Source organism: Drosophila teissieri, chromosome 3L (genome assembly GCF_016746235.2).
Source record: "Drosophila teissieri strain GT53w chromosome 3L, Prin_Dtei_1.1, whole genome shotgun sequence".
In the NCBI taxonomy this organism is placed as follows: Eukaryota; Metazoa; Arthropoda; class Insecta; order Diptera; family Drosophilidae; genus Drosophila; species Drosophila teissieri.
In genome coordinates this window covers 18,530,734-18,542,397 of record NC_053031.1, presented here as the reverse complement: position 1 = coordinate 18,542,397, position 11,664 = coordinate 18,530,734, and the positions used below count along the sequence as shown (strand labels likewise).

At 39.9% G+C, this 11,664-nt stretch overlaps 1 protein-coding gene across 21 annotated transcripts in view; it reads left to right on the top strand.

Annotated features, from left to right (window-relative positions):
- Positions 1-688: 688 nt before the first annotated feature.
- Positions 689-11,664, top strand: part of LOC122617303 (glutamate-gated chloride channel) — a 48,563-nt gene continuing 37,587 nt past the window's right edge. For 17 of the 21 annotated variants that reach the window (XM_043793117.1, XM_043793120.1, XM_043793118.1 and 14 more), the window contains exons 1-2: positions 692-1,106; positions 5,807-6,133. The gene's annotated coding sequence lies outside the window, so the exon portion shown is untranslated. Of the gene's footprint in view, positions 1,107-5,806; positions 6,134-11,664 lie in introns of all 21 variants that reach the window. The other 4 variants (XM_043793111.1, XM_043793110.1, XM_043793109.1 and 1 more) reach the window with 4 other exon arrangements.

The window sequence follows — 11,664 nt, the reverse complement described above, 5'->3', positions numbered from 1 at the left end:
GGGTCGTATACGTAATTTTATTAAAGACAGCTATGTATCATATTATTTTAATCTGTTGTTTGACATTTTTTGTTTGAAATTGTAATTGTTTTTATTATAAAATTGTATTTTATAGTGTCAGAAAATGAAACCGATTTGTTAATTTAAACTAATTTTATTTGTATTTTTATAATTATTTATATATTTATGTTGTTCTTTTGTTATATTCTTTTTGGTCCTTGCTAAAGCTTCTATATATTATATTTAAAAGCACATAAATTATATATCAAAGAACTGTTATCTGTATATGTTTTTATTTTCAATTTTAATAAATAGAGCTTGCTCACTAAAATCGCCTAAATACCCATCTCAGCACATTTGTTCTCCGGAATGCGCATCCGTCCCACTGTGCCACGTGCATCCGCAAAGGATTACGTCACTTGCCGCCTCGTCTTCAACGACACGGAGGCTGACCATCGGCCATCAGCTGTTTTTACGGACGAAGGATGAGTGGGAGCAGCGGGGCAGAGGGGCCAAGGGGGCCAAATGCCGCATGCACTGGCGGCAATCAGCTGTGGAGCTTTGGGGCACTCGGAAAGCTGCCCAATTCGAGGAGCTTCGGAGAGAGCCGGCGAAGAGCTTTGGCTCCGAATGGGAAATAGGAGGCGACATCGAAAAGCAAGCGGCGCACCAGAGACTTTTCGGTGTTCGCCGCGCTTCGTCATCCTGCTTTTCCGCTTTTCCGAATCGAAAATGCGTGCCAAACTGCATGAAAAGGAAAACTTGGTCAGTTGAGGTCTCAGTTCGGGTCGGGTTTGCACTTCAACAGCACTGCGGAAGCGGAGAAAACTCGTCGCCAGAGCGGACGGGCCAAACAATAAGCCAGCGTAGTAATATCGACTTCACACCGCCCTCGATATATATATTATATATATGATATTCGCCAGAAAACGGTATCGGAATGAAATCCAAAAGTGCCAACCCATTGAGGGGCTAATCCAATGCGTTGGAAAATGATTGAAAATCGCGTGGAAAATGCAGTGTGCGAATTGAAATGTGTATTTGTGTTTTGAATTTTTAACGCTCAACCCAAGTGTTTCCATTTTTTGCAGTGAGTGAGTGAGCGAGTGAGTTATGTAAAGCTCTGGTGTTGGGTTCTTTTTGGTCTTCGCGTTGGGTGCGGGATAGTAACCCACACCGCCACCCTCGCCCCCCACAACAATAACAACAACAGCAATTGTGGCAACTGCACCACCAGCAACAACAAAAAGAACAACGAGCGTGTGAAGCGACAATAAGCGTTGCAAGATTGAGTGGCTTCAAGAAATGTGGTCATTAAAAATTAAAACAAGAGAATTAGGATGCAAAGAAATGGGATTTCAAACCAGGATTTTTCTGGCGGTGAAAATTAAGTATACGCACCCACGGAGTAATGCTAATGTATGCATGAATTTGAAATCTTGACAATCTTAGTGCATTTTGGCGTGCTAAGTGAAAATAATAAGTGTAAGATGTACTTAAAAATAGTTAACTCCTTTCAAGGCCAAAAATAAATATAAAAAAATGTTAGATTTGACAGTTTAAAAACCCATAATTTGCGCACAATATCTAAAAATCTGAAGAGTAGGCAGTAAATTAGTTACGCTTTCTTTTTTTTATAGTCACTACTATAAAAGACTTCATTTGAAGACAACATCTCAAAGAAATTTTATTTTTTACCGAAAAATATAAATAAAGGGTTCAAAAGTATTTACTCTATATATTAAGTATACGCACCAGAAGCCAAAGCTTGCCTCATGTAGAAATTAAAAATGCGAATAAAATTGACTTGCCAACAAATGCAAAAAAGTATTAAATACTTAAATCATTTTCTTTTCAATCAAATAAATATATGTTACAAATTAAAAATAATATTTTTGGTTTTGCACATTCTTAGTCAAAGAAAGTGTAAACGAGGTTGTATCATTACAAGAAACTTATTTAATGTTGGAAAACTTTGCAGACATGCAATCCAGAATTTAAGTTAAGGAAAGTCTAACCAGACCCACTAAATAGTACATAAAGCCCAAAGTTATCGCTGCTTACCCCGCGTGGGTAAATCAATCAAAAACCATTTTGAGTCGCTTCAATCCCCGGCAATCAGCCCATTGAGTAAGCTTTGTGTATCATAACACAATCAGTTTGGGTATCGGCATCAATTACCAATTATAACTTGACAATAAAATCGCCAAGTGTCCGCATAAAGAGCCCAAAAGCCACAAACACACACAACCGCCAATCAATTCTCTTTTAGCAGTCTCCGACTATTTTTAGTTGCACTTGCTTTCCTTTTTTCAGGTTTTTCTGTTTTTTTTTTAAGTTTATTTTACTTTGCACAATATTAGTGTCAAGGTGCAGCCAGTGCACAGAGACAGAGATGGAAATAGAGTCTGAGAAAGAGACGGCGACAGTCGAGCCAAAAGAACAAGTCAAGAAAACGCAAAAAGAACCAAGCAAAGGGGGTTCCCCTTTTCTTGGTGGCGGCGACGACATCGCGAGAAAGCAACACACGAAAAGGTGGCTATCAAAAAATAATAACAAATACAACCACACGGCGAGGAGGGTAGGGGAGGGTAGGGGTGGTGTAGGTGCATTTGGGGGTGACAAGTGGGCGAAAAGGGGAGATCTCCTCAAGACTTGTCACATCGAAGAGAATGAAATTGAATTTATGTCTTGGGTGGGTTGCCTTCAATGACAATTAGGCTGCTAAACCGCAGGTCTCTCTATATATGCTAACGCTAAGAGCAGTGGTAACGGTAAAGCTATAGCCAACAGCTAACAGCCAGCAGCTAATGCCAACGTAACGGAACCGTGGCGCGTGTTTCGTTGGAAGGTAAATCGCGTTAGCAACAACAACAAGGATACGCAGGGCTCAGTTTTCAGGCGGCGACCCACATTACTTAAATTACGAACTACACGCAAAGTCGCCGAAAGCCCACACACAACTGGGAAAAGTCACACACGCTGGTTAGTCATTCCCTCAGTCATTCACTCAGCCAGTCAGTCAGCCAGTCAGTCAGCCAGTCAGTCCGTAAGTCAGGCAGTCAGTCAATCATTATCCAAAATGTCCTATGCGTCAGCCAGTATGTGACCTACACTCTAAGAATAATTCTGTGTATTCGAATAAGTGCTCCTTTCTTCAAGCTAAGATCGTTTTGAGGGAAAGGTAACAAAGTAAAATTTATCTAAAGCCATACGTGTAAGCAAAATATGTAGAAAAGAAAAAGGAATAATTAGAACCTTATTAGTGAATGAACGACTTCCAAAGTTAGCATTTTATATAAATAACATTACATGACAGTAAATATAATATTGCTTACCATAAACACAGTATTCATTACCATTTCCTTTGAATACGTGTACTTGAAACTAGATCTAGAAAACAGAAAACAACTTCTTAGAAATGCGGCCAAACTTTGGAACTATTCTTTTTGAATAGTGCAATGTCCTCATCCTTGCCACATTGCGTGCTCCTGGGTGGAGCCTCCGCCACAGAAGAAGAAAAGTGGGTATGGGATCTGGTGGCAGCGGGATGGCGGGACCAGGAGACATGTTGCATATTTCGGGGCGTGTTGGCTGCTAGACAAAAATGTCGTTTTCGACGAAATTCCCGGCATTCCAATGCCGTGTTAAGGACAGACATTGAAACAAAGGCATTTGTCTGACCGCCACCCTCGCAGTAATGAGATGAAAAACACCGAAATATACTCAGCATTGTGGCATTTGTGTAGCGACGAGCGGGTAAATTTGTTTTAACAAAAAACACAATTAAATTAGATTTAGTGTTCCTTGTTTTTGGCTTGTTAAATGCCGAACTATCACCCATTCACATGGTATATTTTCTGGGTTTTGCTTTGGTCCGAAGCTTCGCATTTTTGCATTTCTCTTTGCATTGCTTTGGTTTATTTTTAACAGATTTTCTCGGAGCGGGTGAAAAATTCCCACCTTTTATTACATTGTCTGCCGCAGATGATGCGAAATAAATGTATGATGGGGCCAAGATAGACGTTATTTACGATCTCTTTGGTAAATACAAATGGGCTTCCTTTTCTTTTTGGTCATTTCGATAGTAAAATTCCAAAAACTGCATCATAAACGCTAGTATATATATTCAAGTTGGCAACGATTTGTCGATTTGCAATGCCAATTGAATCTACTGCCAGGCTGTTTTTTCTTTCTTGTATATCATATTATTTAAGCGCACTATTTTCACGCAAATACTCGCACGCTTGGCAATAATAAAGAGTATAAATAAATAAAAATAGTTCATTGAGGCAGAAGACAAACACGATTTTTACAGCCTGTGCTGTTTATTCGCATTCACATTCAAGGGGTATGTAAAATACATGTCAGTATAGGAAGTGCTAGAAATTATTTATTAATGAATCGCTGGGAACAGGCAAGTGTACAAATATAGGGTGTATGGACAGTTTAAGGTGGCTGAGTTGAATCCAAATGAATAATAGAATAATGATTTTGGTATGAGGAACTCGGGAGAAATATTTTCTTGACTTGGTGTCTTGGTGTTAAAAGAGGTAAAGAGCAGCTCATTTTAATAGTAAGACTCCAAAAGTGTACAACCAGCGTCCTTTTACTTTTGTACATACTGAAAATCAGTTATTTTTATATATTCTTTGTTTCAAGTGTTTCTAATTGAATGTCGATTTAGTTTGAACATAGGGTTAGTACTGTGTTTTCCTATATATATTATATATAGGTGTCTTTTAAACAGTTTGAAGTAACAATTAATCCACACATAAATTAATATTTTTTATTAAATACAAAACTTTGTATTACTATTGTAACTATATTTTTATATTTTGTATGCAATGGTAATACAATTTTTGTTCTACAATTTCCTTTTATTGCTCCAATGCTTTATCAATAAGCCAGATTCAAGTTTAGAATCAGTTCTCCGAACTTTCAGACGTTTTACTCAGACTTTAGGTTACTTGAAAAACTTCAGCTGCTCCCGACCTCTTCAACTCTACCAGATCCCATTATAAATTTTCCTCCAAGACGCAGCCTGTCGCCCCACCGACTTTTATCTGGGTCCCAACTCTACATCACTTTCCATAAGTTTCCACCTCAAGGCAAGTGTTCCTTGCAGCTTTGCCCGCTAACTGCTTGGCAAATTGCTGCCACTTACATAAGCTGCTCGACCGTCAGTTACTCAAAGGAAATACAAAAGTTGTTGGCCAAAAAGTGGCGCCAAATGAGCAGCAGCAGAGTGAAGGTACAAACGGAAAATCGGAAAACTTTAGCATACATTGCTGGGCAGTTAGGACGTCAAAGTAAACAAAACAATCGTAAAAGACGACTGCGAATGTGGGAACAAAACACACAAAGGAGGAAGCAGAAAAAACAGGCAGAGGGACAGAGTGGGAGAAATAAAGAAAATCACATGGCCAGGCATAAAGCGTCAAAAGTTGGCCAAAATAAGGCGAAACCAAATAAAAAGTGAAATAAAACCGGGGGTGTGAGGCCAGAAGCTGTTGTTTTTGTTGTTCGAGGGGCGGTTTCAAAGGACCTAACGCCCCAGCCCCAACACTAGTGCAAATCAAAAGAAAAACGACGAAAGCGAAAAAAAGAGAAATATACATTTCAAAGTGTCGTACCTTGTCGGCTGCACGCGAGTGTGAGTGCGAAGCGTGGTGTATGTGTGCGTGCGTGTGTGTGTGTGAGTGTGTGTGTGTCGTTCGTCAGGCGATGTGATGCGTGTCCTTGCAACTTTCGGCTCGTCCCCTCGCTCACTCACCCCATCTCGCTCACTCGTTCACTCGCACAGGCCACAGCCAGCGGCAATTGCACATAAGTTGCAACAAGCGAAGTAACAACTACAACAAGAGCAAAAACAACGTAACAAAATAGGTAAAACAGTATAAACAACACAGCATTGTAAGCTGGCTGCAAGGCGTTGCCAGATTGTTGGCCAACAGCAACAGCAACAAGCACACTAACAACGGCTACAGCAGTACTACAACAACGACAACCACAACAATTGCCCAAAGGGCCAAATGAACGTTGTCGGCTAGTCCGTCTGTCGCCCGCTTGGTGGCGCTAGCTAGCTGGCTGAGCAGCAACAACACTGCGTGGAAATCCTGTCGCTAATTAGGTAAGTCACTGCCATTCGGCCGCAAGGAGTGTGTCCTCTGTGGTCAGGAGGCATTTTATTTCATTTCGGGGACGGCCTGTAATTATGGCAATTTACGTCAGCCGCGAGTGCAGTAAATGTTACACATACGCGACGTGGCCACTAGCTTATTTTAATTCGTAAACGTATTTTGTTTTGGCCTTTCTATGGCACTTATTTAAATGTTTAGTTGTTCATAGCCTCTATGTGTTTAGATCCGATGTTTTAAAATAAAACACTTTTATATAAAATAAAACACATTTTCTTAAAAATGTATATCGATGGAGAGAGCATATTTAAAAATAATAATATTTATTCCTATCTTAGATTATAGAAAAATACGTGTCTCTTATCCCTGATTGCAGCACATTAATGTGTTAAATAACATTCACGAAACACTTTTATTGGATAACGATGCTCAACAGCTATTACCATTTGGAGCAAATTGTTTTTAATTATTTCCTTCTTGTTTGCAACGGAAGAGAAGATAGATATTCCATTTCTTTTAATCGCACAATTCCCTCTATAGTCGATGCACAGAGCAGAACGAAAAAGCTATTGAGCCGATTTTTCCTCATTTTGGAAACCGCGTTGCGCCAAATTGAATTTCCCGACTAAAGTGCCACGAGAGAACAGGGGGTCATATAATCATTCACGCAGGTGAAATGACGCTGCAGTGTTTGGATTTCATTTCGTGTTGAATAGAATCATCCATTGCATTATAGCTGGATGATAAATGGCATCCCATGATTGTAAATCGATGTCCAATATTTTCCGGGTCTTCCAGCAGCTCCTATTTATTTGTTATATAGCTCTGGATATCCAACCATCAATGGAAATACTATGCAATGTACTGTTTCATGGCAAACTGGCCAATTGCATTTTTTGTCATGTTTCAATTGTATTTTTTCCCAAATTCTTGTTGATTGGAGCCTAAATTGGATGAAAATACAATTTTTGGTTAAACGAATTGGTAGCTCGGTTATTGTACTGAGAACCGTTGGGAAGTTGTTTAAAGAAAACAATATGCGGAAAATTAAAATATGTTCAATTCAAAGGAATCATAAAAAAATTTATTAAATTTTTGGATTTGCTTGCTTTGTATGACAAAAATATTTTATGCTCATTTGACTTATCCGAGATATGCACAGACACTATATTCCAAAAAATATTCCATGCCTTTGTATCTGATGGTAAAACTGACCCACATAAAGGCACAGGTAACTGAAAGCCAAGAACATTAAACATGGAGCCTGGGGAAAAGTGGAGGTGATGTTCTGGCCAAATAGAAAATCCACAGCAAAGAGGAGAAAGGCCAGCAGGCATATAAGAGGATATTCTGGGGCAACTGACTCCTCTTTTCCTGGGATCAAGCGGACAATTGAATGGCCCGAAGGCAGCACCAGCTAGCTTGGCCTTTCTGCTGCTCGCTCCTCCACAAAGCAGGCTCTATTTTGCTGCCCCTCGGTGTATCCTTTCTGCTTTCGCGTTGGCGCATCCTTTTGTTGTCATAACTGGACGAGCATCCCGGCCAAAGCTGGCAACTTGGCTAATTTATAGTCGATGGTGATGGGACTAAACTTATCTACTGGGGAACTAGTAGATATAGGGAACTTGATATAAAGGCATAATTAAATTGGTTGAACAATGTTTAAAAGGTATATATTTTTATATATATTCTAGATCAGGCGAGTCGATCTGGCCATGTTCGCCTGTCCATATGAACGCCTTGATATCAGAAGTAGAAAATAGGCATGCAGGTTCCAGAGACATTTATTTCCAAATGTTACCACGCCCACAAACCGACCCAACTCCCGTGCCAACACTTTTGACATTTTTTTTTGGATTTTTATTTAATTTTATTATTTTATTTTATTTATTTTATAAAGAATGTGACAAATTCTCGTTCGCACTCCCACGAGCTGAGTAACGGGTATCTGCTAGTCGAGTAACTTGACTATAGCGTTCGCTCTTGTTCTTAAATCTCAAGCTGGCAACACTGAGCACAAGCTCAGGAAAAGCGACTCATCCTGTTGGCAGGACTATCTGAAAACTTATTGGCCCTGTAGTGGCTACTGCATGTGTTATCCTTTTTATGTTTGGACAGCAGCAGCGGCAGGAAAACTGCACTTGTGCAACAACTACTGCCCCGTTCTCGCTGCGCGCTGTTCCCCGTTTCCGCCCTTTGTGTGCACTCAATTTAGCCATTTCTTGCAATTCGGCGCTTTCTTCTGGGACTGGAAGCTGCGGTGAATCCCCCCCCTTTGGTACCGCAGCCTGAACAAATTTAATCTATTCTGAAAGTTTTCCATGTGCGCCGAGGGAGCTGCAAGTGCTTGTGGGCGGCGGGCTTTCGTCTTGCCCAAGAACAGGTTGCCAGAAAATGTGACAGTAACTAATTAAGTCAGTCGGGAAATTGCACTCGACGTTTCCCGAGGTGAAAGATGCGAAAGTGTCGGGTGAATTGGTGTGGGAAAATCAAGAGATTCGTACCCGGAATGTGGTTGCTTTCACCATTTTGGCGTTGCAGGACTTCGGTGATTTGGTGCACAGAAGCAGAATGAAATTAGGGTCGGTCTGATTTGATTTTGATGCAATTACCCTTCTATACCTATAGAAAATAAAAGGCGGTGTCTCTGAATAGCCCCTAATAACTTAATAGGTAATTTAAGTATCAGCAAAGCTACCCCTCAGCTGAAAATTGTGTCAAAAATATGTTGACGTTTCCGTAATCATCATATTTAAAGTATGACTAAATGAATTATAGTATACAAGTATAGTAAGGATAACAACTATTTAAGATCAATAGAAATTTTCGCACCTGAATGTTTTGCATAATTTTCCACATGCTCACCTATTCAACCAATTAATTGTTGGCGGAAGCCGATTCCGGCTATGTTCTATCGCATTACGCATGCAACCCCGTGGCTTAGTGTCAAATTATCAGCTACTTATTATTATTACAGTCATTAGACCCGCCTTTGCGTCCGCCTGCCGGCCTTCGGTGGCCTTCGGTGGCCCAATCAATGTCAGCCGTTGTCATTGTTAGCATTTTATTTGCCCTCTTGTTGGCCGCTTTTTTGTGCGCTTATGTAAACCCTGAACAGCAGACAAAAGCCTGCCAAATAGCGCAAAATGTGCGCCAATTTAGTTGTCGTTTAATTTGATGGCACAGCCGATTTGGCAGGCAAAACGGCAGTGGAGGATTAGGCCGGAGCAACGCTGGCCACGTCATGAATGACTGCCCATCGAATGCTCGAATGCCAAGCGGAAAAAGTGCTGAGAAAAGCGGTAGCTCAAACAACTGAAAAGGAAAAAATACTCAAAAAGGAAAGCTCCGCATCGAAGGCTGAGCGGCAGCAGGACGAAAATAAAAGTGACCAGCAATAAAATGCTAAAAGGAACATACGAGTACATGCATACCGTAGTAGAAGGCCAGGAACCCAAAAATAAAGTGTTCAGTCAAACTTCCATATCTGAAACCCTGGCCTTAGATCTGGTTTCACAACCATTTTCATTTTTCTGCCATGAAGGTTGGCTTTGTTTATTATTAGATATATGTACATATGCGATGTTATAGGAATAGGTTTAAAATTGTAATAGATCTTTTAAATGTTATATTCTGATCTGTAACAGATATTATTACTTCAAACTAGACTCTACAAATAGACTTATTGCGCAAAAGTTTGACTGTGACATAATATTCGAACTCTCCTTACTTCCTTAAAAAGGCAACCGAGTGCTATGCGTGTTATCCACTTATATTTAGAGTTTATGCCTGAAGATGGACACTAGCACTCTGAGTGTCGGCAAATAATGCAGACCATTACATTAATGACTGCGGCAAAAAGTCGAAAAAGCGGCAAAAAGTCCAAAAACGGGCAAAATGTCGAAAAAGTCCACTGGGCAGACTAGAACAGGAAAACAATGAATGGTAGCCAGGGAAAAGCCAGAAAATCGAAACATTATGAGGTCATTTTAATTATTTATGTGTGCGTGTGGCCAGCCTAGAAGTTGGAATGGACTTAGCCAAGGTTACGTACGGAAAAGGACCTCGCCAGACTGGAGATTTCATTTCATTTCATTTCATTTCATTTTATTTGCAACAGCATGTTTGCCCAACTCTTTAAGCGGCTTACGAGTGTGGAGGAGAATCCATAACTCATGCCATGACCCAGATATCTGAACATATTGAGTGGGTTTATTTGGCCAAAAGTATAACGCGGATATGACGCTCTTTTCTTAGCTGTGCGTGCTTGGAAACTTTGATTTCTGCGATGCCAAATTCGGATTTATGGTCTGTCTTCAGTTCTGCAATTCTAATTTGGACATAGATTTATGAGCTGTTATGTGGGAGTCTCTGTTCAATTGGCACTCGTTCAGTTGGCAAAACATCAAAACATCAGGGCAGCTAAAAAACCCATAAGTAAATTAAGCACAATTCCAGTGCTCCCATCTTGCTTCTTTTCCTGCAATCGATGCTGGTGGCAAGCAATGTGGAAAATTGCCTATACGTCATGTGTGCGCCTGGCAGCTTAACGACTTGAAAAGTGCCATAGAAAATGTCTCAATTTGCCATCAAAAATATATTTGCATGCCTGTATTCAAAAGCAATTTCCTCGCTTTATCTAGAAGTTATTTTAATGCAGACAAAATCCATTTTGCGTACCCACCGAGATGCCACCAACTTTTTGGCCATGCACGGCATCGACATCCTTAACATCCCACATTTTTTTCGTTCTTCATCCGCCGTACTCTTGCATACATTAGCCGATTCTGTCTGCTTTTCAGCCACTTTATTTTTTGTTGTTGGCCATAAAACGAGTATGTGCGAACTGTGTTTATGTCCATAAAGCCTCGGCAATAAATTTTGCTTCATTAGCTTCCAAAACAGCATAACAACTCGATCACAACAATGTTCAAAAACTCTGGTTTTCATTTGCATATAAAAATAAATACAAATAAATATTTTAGTATAGAAAAAAAGAACTGCTGTGTACAGTATACAACTCAAAATAACAAAAATAAGTTATTTTATATTTATAAGGCTAAAACTTGAAACATTTGTTTGCCTTCGTGATACTGTTTCCTTGGAATACAATTAACCCAAAACCTGGATTCGGTAAAGTTACTGATGAGAAAGCGACGCAAATTTCAGCTCACATCCGTTGCTAAAGTAATAATTGTGTAATTCGAGTCTAGTTTCCTGATCCATTTGTTTTGCGGCCAAAAGCAAGAAAAATTACCCAAATTAACCCAGATATTAAGTTAACCTAGTTCTGGGCGCGTGCAAACTTAACATCATTAATACTAATCTGCTGGGAAAAACCCAAAGAACCGTGTCAAAGTCTGCAAACCCAAGAAACGGCTACATTTTTGTTTTGTTGATTATGTAACATAATTGACGACAATATTTCCCCACAGACTTCCAAGAAAATGCTAATGAAAACTAAGAAAAGCACGAGCCATTCAAAGGCAAACATGGCCCAACAATGGCTGACTCATAGCGACTC